The sequence below is a fragment of the Falco naumanni genome, chromosome 3 (assembly GCF_017639655.2).
Source record: "Falco naumanni isolate bFalNau1 chromosome 3, bFalNau1.pat, whole genome shotgun sequence".
NCBI classification, from domain to species: Eukaryota; Metazoa; Chordata; class Aves; order Falconiformes; family Falconidae; genus Falco; species Falco naumanni.
The window spans coordinates 81,856,046-81,880,351 of NC_054056.1; the positions used below are offsets into that span (position 1 = coordinate 81,856,046).

General features: G+C 36.9%; 1 protein-coding gene across 1 annotated transcript in view; it reads right to left on the bottom strand.

The window, feature by feature from the left end:
- Positions 1–24,306, bottom strand: part of JPH1 (junctophilin 1) — an 84,239-nt gene that overhangs the window by 51,756 nt on the left and 8,177 nt on the right.

The following is a 24,306-nucleotide window of genomic DNA, read 5'->3' on the forward strand; positions in this document are numbered from 1 at the left end:
TAAAGATTACACATGTAACAACACAACATTATCTATTACTGCTCTGGCTAATTTAAAAATGCAATTTAAGTGTGCTTTCCTAATCTTCTTTGGAGTTATTTGTTGCATGTCATGGGAAGGATGTATAATTAAAATATACTTGACTTGGTTTTCCTGTGTCTGCTCTCTGCCTCCTCCCCATGCACACAAGAACACCTCAACATCTGTAACTTGCATCACACTGAAGTTTACTTCAATCATCTTCAGTATTTTCCATACCGTTTAGATACATTAAGATGCAAAGAGCACAGTGAGGAACTATCTTCCACAGCCACTGAAGCAAACTGAAGGACACTGGAGTCTTCATTAACTGTTTTGTGTACTCAGCCTTTAAGACAAGCATTAAGCTCATCCACCCATTCATTATTTTACCTGGGCAATTCTACCCCGTCTCTGCAGCACGTATACTTTATCCTCAAAGTGTCTTAGTAAAATAGGGAAATTTAAACTGCTCACATATTACATGACACAGGGATCGGGAACAAAGCATTATGAAGCTCAGCAATGCTGCATTTAGATATGAGGAATAATAGTCCTAATACTTATAACGATGTTTAGATCCTCTCATAGTGACTAGGAGAGAGTCTGACATACAGATTAGGTACTGGGCAGCACGTTAAACACCAGGAAGCTTAAACTTGCTTAAAGGAAATGCTCAGAGACATAATCAAAATACACTCTCTCATCTGGACTTAAATTTTCAAGAATTTAAGTTCTAAATTTATTCATTTAAATATGAATGAGTGGCTTATGGTCAGTATTCAGAAAACAGTGCCAAAGGCAGAATTTGCAGTACCACACATCCTTTGTATCTCTGTTGGTAATTAGGACACTGAATTGGGAAGCGTGAAACCTGAATTGTGGATGCCTGCTCCTAGTTTGAATGTGTAGTATGTACGTATCAGGAAAATGACTTAAGCCACCGAACTGAAGAGTTCTTTTATGGAGATCAGATACCACCTTTTTGATTGAAGGTGGGCCACTCTGCTGCCAGGATTACAAAAACAGTTGGTCCAAAAGGAAAGGAAGAAAGAGGGGAATGTGACTTGAATTTATATCGATGTAGCTAACTTGGGTGAAAAACAAACAAACAAAACAGCACTGCAACAGAAATATGCAGATACTACACAAAGCAACATTGAGGGGTGTTAGCAACTATATGAGATCACTTAAGCTTTTTTTTCCCCAAGCAAAATTTTACTGCACCACAGTCTATATCTAAGACGTGACTAAACTAAGAGCAGCTCAAGAAACACTCCCAACACTGTGCTTAAAATATGGTGGTGCAATAGAATGAATGACTAAGTAAATTGCCAGAATAAGAGAGATTTCAGAGTAAGTGTGCAGAACAGCAGAGCTTTTGACAGAAGGTTACCCATGGCTGTTATACCTAAAAATGATCCGTAACCAGCAAAAAAAGTCTTTTAACATTACCTATGATACACAGGGAGTACAAGTCAAAATTCATTTAAAAAGAGTGCAAATCTGTGCAGAGCTGGTTAATTACTCTGGAAAAAGCTCAAAAGAGTCAGGAATGATGCACCCAAGTACAGAAAAAAATGGTAAAGGAGTTCTTAAAGCAATCTTCCTACAAGAAGGAAGCGCCAGACTAGTGCTGCTGATCAAAGTGCCTTAAGAAAGATTAAAAAAAGCTAGCTAGCAGTACTATGACTGAAACATAAAGAGGATTTTTGTGGACAAAGGGTTTAATCACTTTCAAAAGCTAAACAAAACACTACAAAAAACTCTACAGAAAAGAGACAACATAAAGCACTCATGAGTGTCAGTAGCAGGGCTGCATGAAAGCACCCTGGGGGAAAGGGATCAACGGTGCTCATGCTGTCACACAAAAAATGCATGCAAGTAAGTCATTATCTGTCACGGCACTCAGACATCCAGAGCACTATAGATATAGATATGGCTGCAGCACAGCAGCTGAGATCTTCCAGAACACACACAGCCACATTAACTGTGCTTGAAGCCCATTTTCCTTCTTACACAGATCAACACAAGCACAGGAGAGGCCTGGCACTGCACCTGGCAGGGGACACGGCAGGGCTTCATCTTACATATGCAGACTAGGTTCCTTCCTGCCTGGCAACAACCTGCTGCATATCGCTCCATACTCGAGAAAACAGAGAATGGAAAGGTGGAGAAAAATGCTTTTCCTGCTCTCCCACTGCTGCTAAGTGACTGTCTCTGCCATAGAGTAATGGTTTCTAAATGACCCACCACAGCAGTGCAGCCATGTCACCAAGGCACTTGGCAGTTGTGGCCCCTCACTCCACCACTCCAGATAAGCAGAGGTAGTCAGGGTGCGATGCACATGCTCACCCAGTCTGATGTTTCCCGTCTGCATTATTTCCACCCAGTAAACCCCTACCCACTCTCAGCTGTGTTTGAGCACCCTTGGGAGTCAGGAGTGGGCTGCTGTCAGCAAGACAATCCATCCAGCCTACTCCCAAGCCCTCTTGTTCAAGGACACTGAGGAGCCAGCTGCAGACAGGCTGAATGGTCACCCCCACTCCTGAGTATATTCTTAACAACTTATAGCTTTTGCATCGCCAAGACTTCGGCACATGATCTTACAGTGACAAAGGTAAAAACTTGCAAATGAAATACAACTCCAAAAGAGAAATTCCTGTGGCAGATCATCTTTCCCTCACCCCTTCTAACCCTGCATTTTCATGAAAGGACAAGATGAAAAAGAGGAGAAAGATTTAGAGGAACAGGTGCACATTGCAGTACCAGTCTTACCAGGGTCTACAAATACGCTAACAGAAATAGTGAGAGAAACATAGAATGACAATGCAACGAATCTTCCCAAAAGAAAAAAATTCAGGACAGCATAAGCAAGCATCTCCTTTTCTCTTCGTTATTTAAAACCTCTACAATGGATAGAACTTGCAAAATAGCCAGCTCCTATCCACCAAGGCTGGAAGGGACTACAACAGACAGGTAAGGAAGTAAGGCTCTTTATAAAGGAAATGTCACCCTCATATATATTATCTTATAGAAAAAGCACTGGATTAAACATGAAGAGGAAATAATTGGGAATTGTTGCATTTGTGTGAAATACCAGGAGAGAGCAGCAAAAAACCCTACAATAAATTTGTCACACACTTAGCAAAGCCCAGCAGCAACTAGCACAGCCACAAGCATAATTACTAGATGGTACTGCAGCTGTTTGTTTTAAGTGGTTAAAAAACTCCTCAGAGACACAGGGAAAGAATCAGAGCAGAGGAGCGAATTATGAACCTAATGATTCTACTCAGCAGAAACATCAGTATCTTTAATTGTGGCTTATTCGTTGGGGATGGAATCAAGGAGGTAATGTACTGTGTTTGTATACAATGAGGCAACTAAGGTGGAATTTGCAAGAGGGGTGGGAAGCCACTAAGCTTCCTAGTTCCCCAGGATGTGTCAAGTGCAGCTGCTGACATTGCACTGCCTCTGGAAGGTCTGTTCGTAAGTATTTGCTTAGTATACTGTAACTCGAGTATAGGTGAGAAAAAGTATCCCTCCATATTAGCACACTACAGAAACCCCTTAAAAACCTCACATCACATACTTTTCAAAGCAGAGAAGAATATTTTTCTTTCTTTTAGGAGAAATAGGCTCTTTATAGAGAATACCTCTCCCACATGCATTTAAAAGAACTACCTAAGCTTCTTAACCTTCCCTCACAGCTCTTGGAGAAAATAACAGCAGATTCACCCCACAACATAAACTATTCCAAGGAAGCCAATTATTTATATAAGTTTGAGCTTTTTATCACAAAAGTAATGGACTTTCTTCTGGCAATTTCAGCATTAGCAGAAACGGACAAAACATGTCAAATTAGGTCAGTTTACATGAGAAAACGAGGACACGTCATCATACATCTGGAATAATATCTTCAGAAAAGTACAGATATACACAAAGAAAACAGACCTCAGCCTTTTTATTACACAGGCTATACACTCAAGGACATAGCCCTCTCACATACCACAAGACATAGTTTGAAATAGATGCAGCAGGATATTCCACTTCCAGGTCTCAGGCCCAGTTACACAAAGTAGGACTTCTAACACCTACAAGAAATGCTTCAGTGCCCCGAATCAGAATTTGTGTTTACAACCTGAAAACTGCTCTACCAAAAGCTTAAAAGTTTCAGCAGGGACAATAATGTGCCTAAGCAGGTGTTAAAATGTATTGAAAGAGATTTTTTTCCATCGAATTTCTTTTATTTGTTCTATGCAAAAAGATAAGGGGATATGAACTACAGTTTTCAAAATATAAATAATTTTAAAAATAATTTCAATATAAAAGCATTCAAAATGTTTATTTTAAGACTATGAAGTCACATCTGCACATCACAGACTCTGCATCTGGAGTTGCAGGATGAGCAGTAAACATTACAACCTGATGAAACAAATTGTGAATGAACTACTGCACATGTAGGACTTCAGTTTGTTAACACATAATATGATCAAAAGACAAATAACAGTTAATAAACAGTAAAGTTAAAATCACCCAAGTCTGAATTTAGAACTCACAAGAAGCATGAACTGTATAAAAGTACAGAATAAACTTTAATAAGATGCTGAAAATATAGCCTTATTGTAGCAAAGTTAGGTGTTTCATCTCAGCATAAAAATGTTTTCCCACAATTAACAACTGTAATTTATGATTATTATTATTATGGGCATCATACTCAGCCAATAACTTCCAAATTCTAATCTTCCCAGCAGAGAGACTGAGATTTGTGGGTTTTTTGTTTGTGGGTTGTTGTTTTGGTTTTTTTTTTTTTTTTAAGATTTAATCATTCCTGTATATTTTCAAATATACTTGTTTGGCTTTTTAGTAAAAATATTTATATTTAATTCTGAAGTGATTATTAAAAAGAAAATATGATAGCGTGGGTGGGGTCAGGTAGATCATCTCAGATGACTAAACTTCTCAGAAGCATATGTTTTTTTAGTCACTGTTCAACACAAAACTAGAGTGAATACATTTCTAAAACACACTAAAGTTAAGGTCTTTATCAATCCTTGATGTATGCCAAACATATTTGCCACAAAACGCATTGAAATTTGACACACGATAAAAATTTATAACTAAGTACAGCCCCTAACCCAAGACAATCCTCTTCTTAAACTTCAGTATAAACATGATAAACCAAACGTCTAAAAAAGCTAATCATGTCTCATTTAGCAATTAAAAAGACAGTATTGATTGGGTTATTTTTTAAAGTTCAAGTACTATTGATTAAGGTTTAATTTCCATGATAATGTATAATATAATGATATAGCTTGCCAAACTTTTGCTGTTATATATTCAGGTGCTACAAAGCATATTTTGTAGAGATTACAGAGCCAGTAAATTTGTGGTGTGAAAACATGATAAAATATTTATAAAGGGCACAATATCTTTAAAATAACCAGAAAATGTGAAATTACAAGTCTGCATAATTAATATGGTTACAACAATTAAATTATTTTCAAATGTATTTTCAGAAATTAAAAAGAGAAAATTAATTAATAAAATTCCTTGAAATAAAGCATCCCTGAATGGATGAAAAATTTTAATGGCTTTACCATGCTTTCCTGAATAGTCACTCCGCTCAAATTCAGGGAAATACAGCTTCTGTATCTCTATGGACACATCATATCACTTTCCATGCAGATCACGCAGGTGAAGGATATTGCCTCCAGGTCAATACTGGAGGTTTGCATACATACATATTCTAGAAAACTAACAGAGTGTTTTGGGCACAGCAGGAAAGTGTCAAAAAGGCAGCCTGGAAATGTCCCCATTTGCACTGTAAAAGTGCTCTTATTTTGGAGGAAAGTAAGATATAAAGTCATGTGCAAGAGCTATTACCACACATGGCAAACAGTCCATTATTACATTGTGCATCTGCTGCAAATGCTTCACATGTGCTCTAATGGCAAGCATCCCAATCAACTGCTTATTCTTTCACTACCATTATCAGAGATGGATTCGGAGGACAGAAAGACATCTCTGTTACATATATCGCATACAACAACAACGCTACTGAGCTGTGAATTCACATTAAGGCATTTAAACCAGGCTACTGAATTGAAGAAGATGGATCTCTTAACTAAAATTGCTGGGTTTCATTTTTTTTTTTTTTTTTAAGCACTGCATTGGGTACGATGAAAAGGCACTTTGAAAACAACCAACTTTGGAAAACGTAAATAGTGCTTGCAAGGCCAATAGCATTACATGCATCGCTTCCATTCCAGAAATGGTGTATCTTATTCTTTTGTAACACTAAGTGGTACGCAAGAAACTAACACCTCGAGCAAATACCCTGCTAGATTGTACACAGGTAAGCATTCTTCCCACACAGAGATGCAAGTCCCTTTGTCCTGATAGGAAAGGCATTTTTGAAGGAAAGAAACCTGACTCTTCATTGCAAGTTTAGGGAAGAGATAACAGGAAGAAAAAGGAAAGAACCAAACCAAAACAAAAGCCTCACTGTGTTTCTTTTCAGATTTATCTGTTCCGCTTTCCTAGGACTATGACTGATCCAAAGTTATCACAAGACTGTTCCCTAAACTGCTATAGGAGGTTTAGCCTTTCTCTGTATAATTTTGCATACAGTATGATTAACAACTTTTACAAAATGCGAGGTTTCCACATAACAATCTTTGAACTTTCTGAATGTGCTCAGAAGGATACCAAGCACTCCTCATTCCTCAGCCAGCTTCCTGTACAGAGGAGGACAATTCAGGGTTGAACACTGACAATGCTGTGTGAGAACAGGAAGAGAGTAATGATGGTATATGGGAGAACAAATAAGCAAGATACTGACTTGCCAAAGTAGGGTATTGAGTGGCAAAAAATACATACAATGGTAAAAAGGCAGAGGTACACTGCATATGATTTTATGTGGAGAAGTTTTTAAGGTCTGCTTTGTATTTACAGTAAAATTAGAATAACTGTACATTTATCAAGACTATTTTTAGCTGCATGTGTAAAAATTCAGGGTACACATCTGAGATCAGGATAGATGTAAAAGGATTAATATCAAAAGGCTAAAGTCAGTGCAACAAATAAAAATAAGGGAAAGGGTAAATCATTCATCCATCTATTGGTCCCTTCCTTCCTCCTTCCCTCCTTGACTTGAGGAGTCAGTAGAGAAAGACAGTCAGGAAGAGCAAGAAATTAAAAGTATGCTATAGAGAAGTGAAGGGCATTTTTACTATTGTCTTAAATTCCCACTCGGTGTAAAAGGCATTTATCATCTTGGATAATAGGAACTTTTGCCAATAATTCAACATCCTTGGCCTTGCAGGTTAGTAACTTGAACTTGCAAGAAAAGGAGGGATTTGTCTTCATAGTAAGGAATTATAAGAATTTAATATCTGATATTTTTCAGAAATCCCTTAAGAAAGGCCACATGTGCACAGACATTTACATTCATTCCCAGTATCAAAAAATATTTGCATGTCACCAGTTTGACTGTTTTGGGACATTCTGTAGCAGGCCAGGTACCATCAGATCGTAGAGACTATTTATCGGTCTAATAACTTTATTAATAAAATCTCCAAATCCCAAACTCTTGCACAACACAGGGACAAAGCCTGACAAGCAAACTCAGTTTAACAGGAAAACTAATACTATTTTACTCTGGATTTTTTTAAAAGCATCTACAAACATGCAAGGTGTAATACAATTCATGGAAAGGTCACTGGGAGCTTAGCCATTCGTTTGAGCTGCGTCTCAGAGCAAGGAAAGCAACATCAGTCAGGACTTGCTTTCATGAAATTATGGCTACTTTTTACAAGTATTGTTTAGTGCACAGTAGTACCATAATGGCACCCATATGCACGAAGTTTCCTATTTTTTTATATTATTCAATAACATTCACCTACTCTAGACTACTTTATGGGAGAAGAAACAGAAGGGGCAGTATGCTTCAACCCTAAACTTTGAAAGCTGATGACTGCACAAACATTTTTATACACATATAAATAAATTTGGCTTTCTAAGGGTTTCAGCTCATTTGTATGACATCTGGCATAAACTAACTGAAAATAAAAGGTGGAGGGCTAAGTTTTAAGTACAATCAGCAACTGGATGATAAACATGCATCTGTGTGCAGTGTAGAGAGCCGATGATAGCACAGAAAAGACGGGCTACTGTATCAGCTGTTAGTGGACTATATTCCTGTCAAACGCTGATAAGCTCTACTCATGCATTGCCTTATTTAGTCAGACTTCCCTCCTGACACACCAATGCACAGTAACAAGTGCGTACGATGTTTCCAGTACACAGAGGCTTCAGCTCCTTCTTTCACTAAAAGCATAACAAATATTAAATGGTTCAGTGTCATTTTCTAAGGCATACTGAAAAAGTCTTATTTGCTCTTTTAAGAACACACTGCCAGTAATGAAACTGCATTCTTAATAGTACTTACAGTGGAAACACAATGTAGACTGAAAAAAAACCTGGTCATAAAAAAATTCAAGACATTTTCATAATGGAGATATTTTCTCTGTATTTTGAAGACTAAGGAATTTGCTGGAACATATGACAAGATGTTCAATGAGCCTGTAGTTTGGGAATTACTATTTTAAGAATGAGCATAAATTAGCAGTTTAGCTCTCTAGAAGTCAACCTGAAAATAAAACTTTTCATTCACTTTTTACCTATGTACACACCTGCATACTACTACTATGCTAGTCAGAGTAACTCTTCTCCCAAGTACTTCTAGATACATTTATTCTATGGTATGACACATATGAGAAGAGAACATTTTTACTAATGCCAAAACCCAACATCTATTACCTTCAGAACCTTTTCAATGGTCTCTCGCACACAACTAGTAGATTCGTCCTGTTTCCCTGAAGGTTGTTGATAATTTGCTGCTGTACTGAAGTGCCATTTCAGGAAATCATCATTGCTTTCATTAATAATACTACTGTCCGTTAACTTGTCTATTACAAATGTATTTACATCTAAACTGCTACTATCAGGACAAATACGCAGAGAACATACTGTTAAAATGTGCATCTCTGGAGTTTTGTCATCATGTTTCACTTACTTGCTAAGTTGTAAAAATCAAGTAATCCGTGATGGCTCTCTTAAGTCATTAGCATGAATTAACAAGATTCTGCTGTATATTATTTCACAGCTACTGCCAAAAGGTCAGCACTTGAATACAGGAGATACACTGAATGTCACATATTTAGCTTCCCTTTGAACCACGATAATAGTGTCTACGAAAACTCACTCTGTATTGCACAATGCCATTAATCATGTTAGCTAAAGCACTCAGTTCATTTTTTTTTTTAGTAGAGCCTTCAATGCTGCAGATGTATACCGTAGCAGCCCATTCCTGATCATTTTTCCCAGAGCTGCTGCCTCTACCACAAGGCTGGCTGGCTGGCTGCTGCCAGAATTTCACAGCACATTCCACACCCGCTCCTAAAGATCCTTTGGGAGAAAGCACAGCCGTGAGCCAGCTGTCTGTATGGCTCCAGCACCCTCTTTTCTGTGGAAGTCTCTGTTGCATTACACATGCAATAAGCCACCTAGCATTCCCCGCCACTAGGTAAGTGGTACATGCACCTAAGCCAGGGAAGTTTGGCACTACTTATCTAGATGACCTTCTGGAAACATGAGCCGAACAAGCAAAGCTGAGGAAACCAAATCATACTTGATAAGATGCTTTTATCTGGTTAACTAGTACACTGAGGCTCTTCGCAATACAAAAGAAGCTGCACTGCAAAAAGAAGCAACAAGCAGCAACCTGTGTAATCAGCTATTTTCATTGCAAACCCATGTAATCTGTTAATATTTTTTCTCACATATATGTAAATCCAGTAACCAGATTCTCTAGTAGAGCAGTAAAACACAAAAATATACCCTCAGTTAAGCTTTTCAAAGCACTCCCCTGCCCTGATTTCCAGAAATACGGATATCCTCAACAACAGAGCTGACCTATCTTTCTAGAATTCTGTCTGCCATCCTTACTCATACTGAGCTGTAACATGCTCAAATCTCAGGTTTTTAGGACCACATGCAGAAGAGCATAGCGTTTAGCATGAGTAACAGCCAACAGAATGTGCCATAGGGGTTCATTACAGAAGCGTCATTGTTTGCAAAGGGAAAGAACTCAACCTCAGAAAGTTCTATTTACAATTCACAAAAGAATTTTAGTTTTTCTGGGAATTATGAAGAGTGGACACCTAAGGCAGCATACTGAGAACCTAAAGGTTTCCTTCAATGGTAACTGAGCTGCCTCTGTACTTGATTAACCCTTACGGTCCAGCTGGGAACTTCTAGTATCTTGGCTTCGGTCTTTTAACTGCCTGTGATTGCCACAAAACATGCAACTCACAAAAAAATTGTTCCATCAGTGGTGTCCTGCTACCCCTGGAACGTGTGGGAGTTTTACTGTTGATGTCACCACGGCCAACATTTAATATTTCACCAATAGATTATGCAAAGAATAAATTAAAAACCTGCCAGGTACAGCTCACACTTTTATTCTCCAAAGTGACAGGATAAAAGGACTGTAAGCCATTTACCTGTTCTTCAATTAAAACTTTAGAAAGTGATTTAGAAAGTTTTATCTGCTCCTGAAGAAAATAACATCACAGGAAGTATTATAGTAGTAAGGTGAATTTTTAAAAATCTCTTCACCACTTGTTTTCCACTTCACCTGCTAGGCAGCAAACTGTGTGCTCCTTTCCAGCTTTTCTCTTCACCTCAGAATTAGCCAAGTAACAGCAATGGTGAGTTGCTGATCAGAGTACATACTGTCAGCTCATTCCTTCAAAATGAAAGGTACAATAACAAGCAGCAAAACAAACACTTTACGTTACCACCATAGTCTCATTACCATTTTTTGCATAATTGACCTCTAGGATTAATAAAGTACACTTCAAGGTGTCCTTCAGGGTCATGAAAGAAAGGGTAAGTTATTTCAAATGATAACACAGGAATATTTGATTCTTTTCACATAAAAACTCCACAGAATTCTCTCTATTCTGATTGCAATTTTTAAATCAATTTAATAAGAAAATGATTTTCTTGTATTAATAACAATACTCTCATATAACATAACAAGAATCCCCCCTGTTGAATTTCTCCTGCTTCCTGTTACAAATACCATAATCTGAATCATGCCAATCTTTCTTTGTTCTTGCTATTGAAGAATGCAGGTCTTCTACTTTAAAATGCTCATGCTTGAGCTCACTGCTTATTCACTAGGTTCAGCATAATGCTCTTATCTAAGGGGTTTTTTGATTATAAAAATCTGTGACTGTTTTCTTTGGCATAATTATTAAGCCACATTTCAGCAGTAGAAAGGCAGAAGAGACAGCCATAATGGCTTGATTCCACTGTCTCTAACAGCTAGCAGCAATTGCGTACAACCGAAAATCCATGGGCAAATCCCTTTTGAGAAGAAACTAGAGACTTTAAGACTAGAATTCTGTAATTTCTTTCCTGGTAACTCACAAGGAAAAGAGACAGAGAAAAAAAACCCCTTGTTTATTCTTACCATCAAAGTGCTTTTGAAGATGATACTATTTGACTTAAAAAAAACAACCCAAAACCAAAAATACCCCCACACCATAGGAAATCACCTGCTCATTGCTCCTTAGCACATATAGTTCACTAACACTTGCATGGTAAGTAGACTAAGTTCCACAATTTCAGTCATTTAAAACACATATGGTGAACCCACCCCTGAGTCCATACAACTTAAAAGGTGAGACAGAACATAGAGACAAATATTCCAGAAAGAATGGAGTGACAGTAAACAGAACAGCAAGTTGTTCAGTCAGAAACAAACAGTAGCAACTTCAGCTCTCTACAAGACACATGACTGCAGAGATGGACTCTGAGAAGGGTCTGAAAAAGCACAGGCTTCTCCCATTCACTTGTAAAGAACAGAAAGCACACAAAAAATTGCTGAGGAAAGTTTGAACCCTTTGTGTACATACTCTTCCAGAAGCAGGACATAAATAATACCAGCTTTAAGATGCTGCTGTATACTATGATAACTGCATTTTTTGGCACTGAACAAAGGGGGAAAGGCCTCGTATTGTGTCTCTGTAGGCACTGTTCTGAGCAACACTGACCAAGTTAATGGGATACATCAGAGTATTTCAACAAAAGGTGCCCAATTACCTTTCAGGATGTTCTCATGCCCTTTAGCCAGATGATTACATGTAGATTCTTTTCCCTCACATGCAAAGGGACTGCTCTGATGGCATCATTTCCTTTTTTCATGCACTCAGTTTTTTTTCTTTTTCGTTACAGCTACACAATAGAAAAACAAACAGCAGGAAAGGATGCAACTGCAGACTAAGGTGACACTTGGTTGACCTTAAGATACAAGTAGACTTGTCTTGTCACATTCACAAAAAAACAAAATCTTGCAGCCCTATTGCAGAGAATCCGACCACAGGCAACAGTTCTGTTGCAATACAACATAAGCTTTTTGCCATACAGAAATAAAAAGAGCCAACAGTTTACCAAGTTACCTTATCACAAACATTTCTGACAAGCATTTTAGTCAATTATCTACACATTTAAACTGAGCCTCTTTTTTATTCATTCACCAGTGCAAAGAAAATTTCAGTTATAGCATCAACTTACTACTAGTCCTGTTTATACAGTCAAGTAATAGAATAGCATACTGAGATTACTTTAGCTCTTTTAGATAAATGTAGAGAAAAATCTTGAAATGACAGAGATTTTATCAATCTAAAGAAAGTTTAATGATCTTCCTCTTGTTTCTTCCTTACAGAGGTGTCTGGAATAGATTAACTCTAAAAAAAAATCCTTTATTTCAAATGATACGGAAAATGGAGAAAAAAGGTGATGCTTCGCTCTACAGCTGGTCATTGTGCCTAAATCTTCTCTTGCATACGTAAAGAGCTCTCTAGAAAAATGACTCATCTTATTTCAGAATACCATGACGCTCAGCAGTGGATCTGATTAAATTACTATTCTGCCAAAACAAACAACAAACTCAAAGAAAACACACTGCCCCAGATTGACCAAAAAAAACAGAGGGAATGTATCATATAAAAGCAGCAGCATTTTCAAATTTTGAATTGGCAATAGCTATCAGAAGCTTTCAGTAAATCCTACTTCTAACCTTTTGAATGAAAAAAATGGTATTTAAAAAAATATGTATTTGAAACTCTGAAAGAAGATCTGATGTACACCAAAAACTTTTTTCACTTGATGTGCTGTAAAATGCAGATTTCTAAACTGCAACACAGCATGAGATCAGCAGCCAACAGAAATCGGATGGTTATATAATTTGGTGGTTAAGCGAAGATATTTTTAGTGCTTTGCTAATCCATCTAATGCATTTCTTTCCAAGAGAAGAAAATGCATTACACTGATAGCAATAACAGGGTCAAAACATGGGGATATTGACAATGAATTTTAATCTTCTAGAAAATAAAAAGTACCTGAAATTATGCTTAATAGCTTATCAATGATTGTGAATGGGTGACACATACATAAATAATTGAACAGAAGAGCTAAAACAAAGACAGAAATCATTCACAAAAACACTTCAAACAGCAATCTCAAATTGCATAACTAGCTGATGACACCTCAAGATAATCAAGCAAACAGAAAATTAAGTGTCTAGGCAATTTCTGAGTGGCATATGAAGTTTATGCTACATGGGAATCCTGAAACAACTCCTACTGAAAAAAAACCCAGTACTTTTTGGAGAATGGACAGTAAAGCAACCATAGATACTAATATAATTATATAATAGCTCTAATATTTAAGACTTCTAGTATTTCCTCTGAGCTCCTTTTTACTAAACTGTTGCTGCATTAATGTTAAATGCTTATTATATTAGATAATAAGTTCTTGATGTCATATTTAAAATCTTTCACAGAAAAACACGACTGAAAACTAAGAAAAGGTGAGTTTACAGTGCTTACTACTAGGGATATTAACAGAATCTTGCTCTTCATGTCCCCTTATATTCTACTTCATATTCAACTTGGAAGGAACAAAACATTTAAACTGAAAGCATGGGAATAGGAGAGGCAAAGTACACAAAAATATTTTTCTAAACAGTAAATATTCTTGAAAAAAATAACTTGAGTTAAAACACTCCTTACCATAATTGGAAACAAACTACAGTGGATTTAACTGTTCAAAGGCCTTATTTAATCTACTTCAAAGTTTCATTTCTTAATAGATGGAAATGTTAGTTGCGTATGAAATGCATGTTTCCTCAGCTGACTTGCACCTAAGCAAGTTCAATTTCCATCGCCCTTGAAACTTTTACTTGCAAATGAGACAATTAAGTATCAAAGAAGAAAGGAAAAGATCACAGCTTCTGGAAGATGTGAGCTATTTTCACTAAGGAAAAGACAACAAATGGTTTCAGAGTCAGACAGATGATATCAAATGGTTTTAAGTTTAACAGCGAATGTATAAAAGTAGATAATCTAAGAGGAAACTGTCACTGTAATTCTGCAAAGTAAATTTCTATGCAAAACCAGAACTATTTTCTTGAATGAATTAAGCAGTGCTATGTTATACATTCACACAAGTATGCATTTTCACGTACCAGCAAACTCAAGGCAAATTCATTCCCTTTTTCAGAGAAAAGTATCTTTTTAACTATCAGGTTAAATACACTGAAAGCTGAATGGAATTCCTTAAATTGTCAAGGACCTTGAACAAGGAAGCAAGGTTTCTGAAGACAGTTTAAGCTGACTTTTCTCAGACTGGCTTATGAAGACTCAGTCAGGATGTTCTTTGAACCATCAACCAAAAATGCCTGCATTATTACAGACAGCTGATCAAATATGTTGTGAAATAGCAAATAAATTGAAGGACTTTTGCTGTGAAGAAGCAAGCTCACAGGTTTCACCAGACCAACACTTGTACAACACCTATTCAAACACCAGGACACAATTCAACATTTCTGAGGACTAAGTGTTCTATATTGAAAGGATTCCAGTCTGGCTTCATCCTTGCTGCACATAGCAAAAATCTAGGTGTACAACAAAGTGTCAGAGATTTCTGATAGCTTACCTATCTGTACTGCATTCTGAGCTTCCTGAAAGAGACATCAGCTCTTTCATACTGTCCACTCACTGCTAAGGTCCACGGCCAAAGTTCATCATGTTATGCAGGGACAATATCTGTCAGCCGCTAACTCACAACTTAACTATTATACAGACCTCAAGACCATTTTTACAGCCTTTTAATCATTATAAGTGCAAGGAGCAGATGAATTCAAATCAAATACTCATTACATCTCAAAGTCGGAACTTACGAGTGAACTGTTAAAAGCCATTTAGAGCATATTCTGGCCAACTAAAAATTGAAGAAAACATGAGATCAAATTTAGCAAACACTCCTTGGTGAACTTATTCAGAACCATAATTTGACTAATTGCTCTCTGCATTCATTGCCACAGACCCAGCAAAGCTAAAAGCTATCTATTTTTCTAATCCTTTTACTAACAAAGGTTCATCCCAGGAGCTCCACTAAGCAGTTTTTCCATCAGAAATGCATCATGTCTGTGCATATCACAGACACAGACTGGGACATGGAAATGCTCAGTTGCATTTAAGAATCGTAACAAGTGGTAGTATAGCAAATTATATTTTTTATGACGTTTAGTTATGAACAAGTAATATGGCTAGATCTTTTGCAGGTGATCTAAATTTTGAGCACACAAAATATACACTAATTTTTATTTGTCCCAGGTTTTTAAACAAAACTTATTTCTGAAACTGGTATAGACTCTGCATTAGGAAAAAAAAAAAAAAAAAAAAAAAAAGGACCCTTCGCTGATATAGCATACCCTAACAAAAATTGCTTAGCATTGTAAAACATCCGGTATGATTTTTTTCTGATAGTTCATTATCAACTGAGAATATAAAGAGTCAACATTCCTATTTGTACACTGCACCGTTAAGAACATCTGAATGTCAGGCAACATTAGACTTCCAAACATGAACTAGTTTTGCACAAGGAAGGGAAAGCCTCTTCACCAGAAAATATCAACTCTCACTTCAACAGATCTGTACTAATCAAACATTTTTGAATATTGGAAAAGGTCACCAGCTTATCTATTCTGTTGATATTTATAGAACTGATAAATGCTATCCCCACCTTTGTTACTAATCTGTAACTTCCAGAAACAGTTTCCATGTTTGGATTTTAAGTCCTTTTGCATAGCTGCAAGACTGACATAATCCAACACATTTATTTATGAAATGGTCTAAATACTCAGAGAAAGATGATCTTTGAAATGATTCACCTCAAAACCACAAAGGAAAGTAAAAGTAGCAGCAAAAAAACCTCTCCCTCATCTTACATATGCCATTAAACTGAGGTAAGCACAAAGTGGAGGTGCTGCATTATAGCAGTAAGTAATAGAAGCCTTAACATGATACAAGCCTTAACAGCAGCCTACCAGATTCAGAGTGGTAAAAAGAGAAATATATGCCTTTTTTCTTAAACTCCTGAAACAAAAGAGCTGAAAACTCACATTTAACATATTTCATGTTAGCCAGACACTAATATGGAAATTTCTGTTTTTCAAGTACAAAACATCTTTTCCCAACAATCCCTGCTTTTAATATAGTAGGACCAAAGCACAGCATTCCTCACCAGAAACTCTTCGGAAACTAAGTGGAGGAAATTAAGATTAAAAAAAGAGAAAAAATGCTTAACTGAATAAAGAATTAGTTCAGAAACAAAATATAATGGAGTAGATTAAATGACTGTTTCCCAGTCAAGAAGGTTCACCACTGGATATCCACAGGGATCAGGACCGAGAACGAATGACGTTCATAAACGTTGGAGAAAAGGTGAAAAGCTACATGGCAGAACTTGTGAATGTCAGTATTACAGAAGAGAACTCTGAGGGACAACTGTAAAGACAGGCTGCATGAAACTCACTGATCACTCTTAAATGGCAAATGAAGTTCAACTTAAGTGTAAGAGTGATGTGCAAGGCAGAATAAAGTGGCTTTGAGGTGACCTCAGGAATGAGCTCTTGGGAGACTACACCTGTACAGCAGAACTGGGAAAAACATATAAAGAGGACAAGAATAATAATCAGTAGGCTGTTTCAGATGTCAAACATTTACATGGGCTTGAGGGGAGACCAGCTCACAAGGAGAAATTTACTCTTGGACACTAGCTAGACACAAAGAGGCTGTGCCTCTACCTCCCCCACATGAAAGCAGATAACTATAGCAGAATGAAGAAGCAGAAAACATAAAAAATGTACAAATACAGCAGTAATAAAGGAGGAAAACCATAATGAGGTAGGAAAAGCAAGTCAGTGTATGAAAATATGTAGCAATGTCTATTAGATGTATAAAATAGAAAAATGTATTAATCACCAGAGAAATTAACAGAAGTCATAACGTGTATCACTGATCAATTAGTATTCAAAGAAACACCATTGCTCATTGAACTACAGCGGTTTTCAGAAAAATAATCAATTACTATTTAGGAAATATAAAATTAGATCAATGTAGGGAACATTAACAAAATCACTGAAATTAATATTTTTCTGCTATAGTTGTTCACTGAAAAGCTTCCTATTTTGTAGAATAACGATCAACAATTTTACAGTTAGATGATAACACATTTTCTTATTTGTTTGAAGAAAGAAGCTGGTAACATTCAGTATTAATTGATTTATTCTCTAAGCAGAACACTCAGTAAATTACTCAAACTCTGACTAGTACTACTAGCCATATGAATATGGTTGTACCAAATACATTAGAAATATAAAATATCTTTTAGGTTTTGAGCATATTTTTATAACCATCAATAATGTAATTCTAATGGCTTTACACTAGGGTTCATATGTGACTAACCAGTACAAATGATCCTGATTTTGGTTTTTAAGTGAAGATTTATTTCCATCACAGAAATGCTCCTGAAAGTCAGTACAGAGAGATGCTGTTTGAGGCTTAGCTTTTGAACAATTGTTGTAATACAGACAAAAACTGAGATGCTGTGTAAAAACTAAGGCAAGAATCTGCATAACAGCTCATCTTTGGCTAAAAAAAAAAATAATTAAAAAAAATTAGTCTTTTGCTAGCATATCTCAGTAGCATTAGTGTTTTCACATGCATCTGCTAGGCTGCCACTGTAAAAATTCTTTCAGCTCCTAAATTAAGTATTCTGGAAACTGGGCAAAAAATCCTTATCCATCTGAATAAAGAAACATTTCAAAAAGGCTTGTATATTAAAAAAGGCTTTCTTAGATGGTTATTTAAAAGCAGTGGTGCAGTTTATGTTTTGAAAAACATAATATTTGCAATCTCACATTAGCAATCTCCTGATTTTAAAGAAGTTAGAAAAGCAACTCTAAGGTAAAAATTCTATGCCTAATACAAGCACAAAGTAAGATTGGCTGTATTCCAGAACTGCCTTTTTTTCTTTAATTATGTCCCTATTCAGACTTACGGCTGTAGGTAGGTGTGTTTGGATATAGGTAATTTGATCAAAAAGTTAAATACATGAGGCTTTCTTAAATTTCCAGTTGAGGGACAGTACAGGAGTAATTTTGCATATTTTCAGCCATGTAATCTTACTGCATTAAATACTAAGAAAAGAAATCAAATCTGTGTAGTGATGTTTATACAACTTGTATATTTCAAAGAGATGTGGTATTAATTCCCCAGCAAATAACAGAGGAACAGTCCAAGACTATATTCTTTTACCAATGAGTTGTTTGCAAAATCTGAGTGAAAATGTTTCCCACTGAAGTTAGTGGTATAACTCCCACAGGATTCAAGGAACATATGGTTTTCCTCTAAAGAATGCAGAATTAACATTAAATTACTATCCATAGTAGCTTGAGACTTATTTTAAGTTTTACCACAGCATTTTATTTGTTATATTCAAATAAGATATATAGTAAAATGATTAAAACTTATTTTGTTTTGAATCTAAGACGGTTCTTTGTACTGAAGCAAGCAACCTTATATAAATACCTTTGGTATTTGTTGGATCCTATTCCTAAACACAATGTTCATATTTCAGCTATAATAAGTAAAGCATCTCAAAGACGTGCGAGGCACTAGTCTTGCAAGTGTCCAGTTTAGTTTCTTGAGTAAAGTGAGATTGGTAGTCAGCTAAATCTATCATGGAAAGCTGTGTGTGGTGCACATAATTCAGTGCTGTTTGGAATGATTGGCAGCTGCCATCTAGTGTGGACACAAACTATACTACCACATGCATATAATTCCAGCTCTCCCTAGAAATCACAGTTTGTTCAGGTCAAGCTGAGAGCACTAGTCACACAAGGCAATGAACGCAATGAAGGAACTGCCTACTAAACCATTTAGCACTCCTTCCTGACAGTCCCACACATCGCATAAACCTCTCACATGCAGCACAGGATACTGAAACTTAAGGTTATGAAAAAGATAAGCACTGGTGTCTTATATAACAGCTGTACCGTCAACACTAGTGTGCTGGGGTAAGCTGTGCCATTCAGAAGCAGGTGCTGCCCAGTGACTTGAAGCCAATGCTAAGTGTCTAGGCCCAGGCTGGGGCAGCGCCAGGCCAGGGCTTAGGGTAAATCAGAGCTCTGTAAATCATCCCCAGTATCAAACATTACACAAGCCAGCCACTGGCCTCAGGAGGCCACTGTGACAGCAAGGGAGAGCAAGGATCTGAGAAAGTCCAGGCTGTGGCAGTGGGCTCACTCTCAAATCGAATTAGAATTGTTATACTGTGTTTCCACTACCAAGTCAATTCTCCTGCACTTTTCTCCTGTGGCCCCTCCACAACTCAAGGATCCTTTGCAGCCACGCAGAACAGAGCAGGCTGCTCATGATGCAGGATCACAATCAGAGTTTTGGTAGTTTCTGCTAAAAAATAAAGGCTGAAACTAAGCCACAGCATTTGCGGACTCGTACAAAGACATGTTAAAAATAAAACTGAGCTGTCTCAAAAAGCTACTCTGACAAAGAAATTGCTGCAGAAAAGATACCGGTTAATCCCCCTTCAGTGCTCCCTTTAAAAGGTCTTCCTGACTAGAGGCTTGCTAGTCACTGCTGTCTGAGCTAATTAACAAGGAGAAACTGTTCTATATTATTAGTTGCAAGATATTAATTTTACTGTTATCTTGATCTTAGTTCCTTCCACAGTCTTTTGCCAGTTTCTTTCCATTTGTTGGGTACTGCAATTTTCCCAGACCACAAGGTCTCTAGACAGGGTAGTTTATTTGTGCAGTGCCTAACACAAAGGCACCATTATCCTTCACCAAACCTCAGGTGCTCGTGTAATGAAAGCCTATTACAACATTGCTTTTAAGGTGGTCAAAAGTTCTCACAGCATATTATGACAGTACACCTTACTTAAAAGTCACTCACAACTTCAGAGTAATTGAAAGTATTTAGCTTCTGGAATCGAGAATAAAAAAAGATACAATTCTTTAACCTGCTTGTTTTATGACCTGAAAGATCAGTGGAGTAGAACAAAACTATCAATAAGGAAACATTTTTTCTTTTGATTTCTTGCTCGCTTTTCTTCCACACACTATCTTCTGATTCATATTTATTACACTTACTGTATTTTTATCTTGTCCTGGTGTGTCTCTGCAAATATTTTTTTCTTTGAAGAGTCAACACTTAAAGAAGAATTTCTCATTGAACATTAGCTAGAAAAAAAATCTGAAGGGAGAACAACAAAACAAAACAAAAGCCTGGCTCAATTCTGAAACCATAATACTGACTTTTCAGGAAGAATGCCCTACATAAAGAGTTGTATGTTACCAAATATCATTCCTTCTGCTTCCAGTGCTACATGTTTCCTCACAGAACTGATACATTTAAAAACAGTCAGTGATACTGTGAATCAGAAGGTAAGTTTATGTTCAAACTCAGAAAGTTAATTCCAAAAATGTTACAGTTTATACCATCATAAGTATTGATAAAGCCAAAGTCAATATAATACAGGACACTAAATAGCTCCTCTCATGAGAGATTAAGTAGTTTTCATAATAAGAAAGAAATGCTCTAATATAATCCCAGTTCATACTGAACTGCAGACGGGTATCCCCTTTGAATAAGACACGTGACAGCAGTGAAAAGGAAGTTCAAAATCCCTCCAGTGAGATTTTTTTTTTTATATCCTCAAAACAAGTTTCTATTTGACTCTTGGTTGAGTGGACATTTGGGGCTTTTTAGCATCTTCTAAAGGGCTCTTCCAAATGTACATCTTCCAGCATTTGAAGCATTTCATATGTGCTTGAAATAACAAAGAAAATAATATATTTAAAATTTCTGGAAGGCAGCTTTTCCTTTTAAGCACCAAGACCCCAAAAAAGGCATATAGGGTAAACCTGACTGTTTTTAGAACAAATGGGTTGAAGATGAATTCAAACTAATTACTGCCTATAATAATTATTAAAAAAGAAAAAAAGCCTTTTCATATATTAAAAGGGGAAAATATTGAACATACTTCTGAAATTCCTCAAATTCTGGGATTTTTACATTTATGCCTTAATATTTTGTTTTAAATATAGCTAGTAAAACTATGATACACAATCAAGATTGTTAAGCTGAGCTATCATTTTAAAAGCATTTTTATCCACTGCTAATTTATAATCTGTTTTAGATACAGACCTGTGTAGCAGAAGCTGGTAACTATTTCCCTGATACAGCAGCTTTCCACAAATCACATGATTTTGTGATCTGGTAGCTTTTGAGAAATGTTGCTATTATATCTAGAACACCTCAGTACAAATGCCTCAAAACCCCAAAGGCTGAGTGAGGGAAGCCAGTGTAAATTCAGGTTCAGAGAAGCACTGTTTACCCCAACTGTTAGATTTTTCTTTGTACATGAAACTGCCATTTTAGATAAATAAAGACTACACAGATTATTAAGAAGGACTTTTAGACACAAAAAGACATCAGGAATATAAAGCAAAACAGTGGTTGGTCTTGTTGACGACTGCGTGGACATCTGTCACAGGTCAAACCACCAGCCAAACCTGTCATGACCAGCAGAGAGCTATGAAGACAAGTATGTTCTGGTTTCATTTGGCTGAGCAAACATTTTGGGAATAAACAATACAGGAAGAACAGCATACAACTCAAGGCTGTGTTGAAAAGGAAGGTTTCTGGCTCAGAGTCTGGGTTTCTAGCCCTTTGGAATGGAAACCTGGACATCTGATGGTCTGGGGGCAAGAAAAAGTCTACCTAGAGTTCTTTCACTAATGGAATGGAAATCTACAGTAAGCACACATTGCTGGTGACATCTGCCAGGTTTGAAACTGCCAGGCCAGTGTGTGGTGAGGTTATGCCACATGGGCAGAACCACTTTTGTATTATACATTAGAGAAATGAAAAAAGGGGCTCCATCTGATACTTTTTTTTTTTTTTTAGTGTAGCAATGATCATTAGAAAACAGACAAGAGCACTATCCTCACATTCATCTAAGACACTGCTACTGTTTGAAGGATTAATATACTATTCATGTATCAGTTTGGTAAAAAAGCAGTCACGAACCAATACTGGTCCTCAAGTTTCAGTGCAACAGAAGCAAGTTCTTTCATCCTGAAACCGTACCAGTCCAGTCACCCTAGAATTTAGCAACTGTTCAAAGTGGAAGTTTCTTCCTCGATGCTCTTCTAGAATGTCTTCCAGATGATCTGTCTTTTAGACAGTCAGCATGACTGACTCTGCCGGTATGACAGTCTCTTAGTTCACATAATGCCATGGCCTTACTCCCACTGGTTGATACTAAAGGCAATTGTGAAAACTCGAGAGATGGGAAGGGTCACATCATACTTTCTGGGCGAGTCCAACATGCACTATCAAGCAAAGTTAATGTAATCTTTATGCCTGATGTTGCCTGATTAGGTGTCAGGTTTCTTTGCTTTTGACACTATGTGCAAAGGCTACTAAAAGAAAGGAAACCTAAATCTGTAATCTTGCTGTTCATACTGGTAGTCATGAGACTGGTCACAGCTGCACTACAACTGATGCCTTCTGTTACTGCACTTTCAAAAACATCTTTTCAAGAAATAAACATTGTTTTCTTGGACTGTTGCAAAAGCAGTTTGAACTCTGTCCTTCACCTAAAATTGAAGGGAAAGAACAGCAAACAAAACGCTTCAGAGACATAGCCCATGTTAAAGAGGAAGTGCATACACTGTGCCTTGTAACCTAATGGTCTCGGACTACAGCTTTTTAGTACCTTTATATGGACTCAAAGTGGTGACTCCTGCTGTCCACACATCCCATCACCTCAAGTTTTTCAGAACTAGAGCTTAATATGTTCTGAAAGAACACGAATGTGATCCAGTAATTCTTGAAGTTAGTTATTACTGATCTGCTTTGCTAATATGGTATACTGTCATATAACAAACACCTTACATATATTTATAAAAGTAACTGAGTATACACTATTCTCTAGTTACTTAGGTGACTAGTGCTCAGGAAGGTTCTTTAACACTGTGCTAAATTTTTCACGTTTGTGTCTCAACTACTTTTCTCTATAAGCCATTCATGTATTCAAGCCTTCCCACTTGTGAAGTTTTCAGTCTTTTCTGTGTTCTTTTTGACTGTCAGAAAAAAAAGGATAGTCACTGACCACACACTAGCGACCACACTAAATCAGGAATCAGTTGTTCAGCTCCAAGTGTAATGTGACATCCTCTTTCTAAAATAGCATGAAGATTTTCTTTCATGCACATTTCTGGGCTCTTTTTTTGGTCCACAGCATATTTCAAGAAAAGCCTGTCTGAGGAAACAAATTAAAACCAACAACAAACTGCCACAGAAACTTACTGGACGGCATTGAAAATTAAATAGCTTTTTAAAGAGCTCACAGATTTAATAATAAAACCTACTAAAATTGTCTATACTGATTTAATTTGCAACAATTCCATCTCAGACAACTTTGCTTGGTTGTTGGTTAGGAGTTCAAAGTGAAAACAATATTTTTTCCCCACTAATACCCATACACTCCCCCCATCTCAAACACTTGGCAGTGATGTGGGAAGAAGATTCATAAGATACAGATGAATTCAGATTGCAGGAGAAGCATGCTCCAGAACAAGAGTCCTCATACAGAACTCTTTCGGCAGATAGTGCCCTGGCAACCAACTGAACAGCCTCTAAGCACAAGAGCCTCAACCATTATTCTTACACTGTTCATACCACAGTCTCTCAGATAAACTGATACATTTTAAGATGCTCAATGTCAAATGGGCAACTTCAGTGAGTCTCAGATGCTACCCAAAAAATCATCAACGCA